The sequence below is a fragment of the Microtus ochrogaster genome, chromosome 19, assembly GCF_000317375.1.
Source record: "Microtus ochrogaster isolate Prairie Vole_2 chromosome 19, MicOch1.0, whole genome shotgun sequence".
Taxonomy (NCBI): domain Eukaryota; kingdom Metazoa; phylum Chordata; class Mammalia; order Rodentia; family Cricetidae; genus Microtus; species Microtus ochrogaster.
This window is the reverse complement of record NC_022021.1, coordinates 57,652,167-57,652,976: the sequence shown is the minus strand read 5'-3', so window position 1 is coordinate 57,652,976 and position 810 is coordinate 57,652,167. Positions and strand designations below refer to the sequence as shown.

At 71.9% G+C, this 810-nt stretch overlaps 1 protein-coding gene across 3 annotated transcripts in view; it reads left to right on the top strand.

Moving 5' to 3' along the window:
- Positions 1-325: 325 nt before the first annotated feature.
- Gpbp1 (GC-rich promoter binding protein 1) overlaps positions 326-810 on the top strand; it is a 69,653-nt gene continuing 69,168 nt past the window's right edge. For all 3 annotated transcript variants that reach the window (XM_005356792.3, XM_005356791.3, XM_013349791.2), the window contains exon 1: positions 326-569. The gene's annotated coding sequence lies outside the window, so the exon portion shown is untranslated. The remainder of the gene's footprint in view (positions 570-810) is intronic.

Here is an 810-nt window from a genome sequence, read left to right as displayed (position 1 = left end):
GTTCACCGTCCTCACGTCAGCAGCAGGGGGTAATCCCCGGCTCCAGCTGCTCCTGACGTCACCACGCCGAGCCTCCGCCCCTTTCACCCCCCCACCGCCGCCGCGCGGACCAGCCTCCGGGTCTTCCTCAGAGCCCCGCCCCCGGATAGCCACGCCCCTCCCCTCCCCCAGGCGCCCGACGTAGAGGGCGGAGCTTCGCGGACCGGGGCGTGAGCGGTTACTTGGGCCCGAGGTTCTGTCGTGGAGGCCGTCCTCCTGCCGCCCCGCCCCGCGGGCTCGTTTGCACGGCTTCTTCCACACCCTTTCTTCCTCCTCTTCGCCCGCCTCGCCCCGCCTTCCTCCGCTCACTTCTCAACCTCGCCAGTTCCTTCCCCGCCTCGCCACCTTCCACGATCTCGCGAGACTTGGCCCAGAACATTGCGGATCGGGTCGGCGCCATTTTGGGACTGAGACTGGTTGTGGGGGAGGGAAAAGCGGCAAAAGGGGATTATTCAAAGTACCGAAAACCTCCTCCCGGGATCGAGCGCAGCGGCACCCCCAGGCCAGGGGCACCTCTGGTGGGGCAGAAGGTAACACCGTCCCCCGGGCCCCGGACGGGAGTCCCGGGGACGAGCGGGGCGGGGGGGGTTGCCCGTGTCGGCGTTGGGGCTGGAGGGGGTCGGGAGCGGCGTTGGTGGCGCGAGGCGTGAGGTTGCGGGCGGCCCGGGGGGCAGCGTGGGGAGCGGGGCGGCCGCCCTCGTCGTTGAGCGCAGGCGGAGGCGGCGGCAGTGGGGAAGAGGTGGGCGGCGGGCCTCGGGGGCCGTGGGGGGG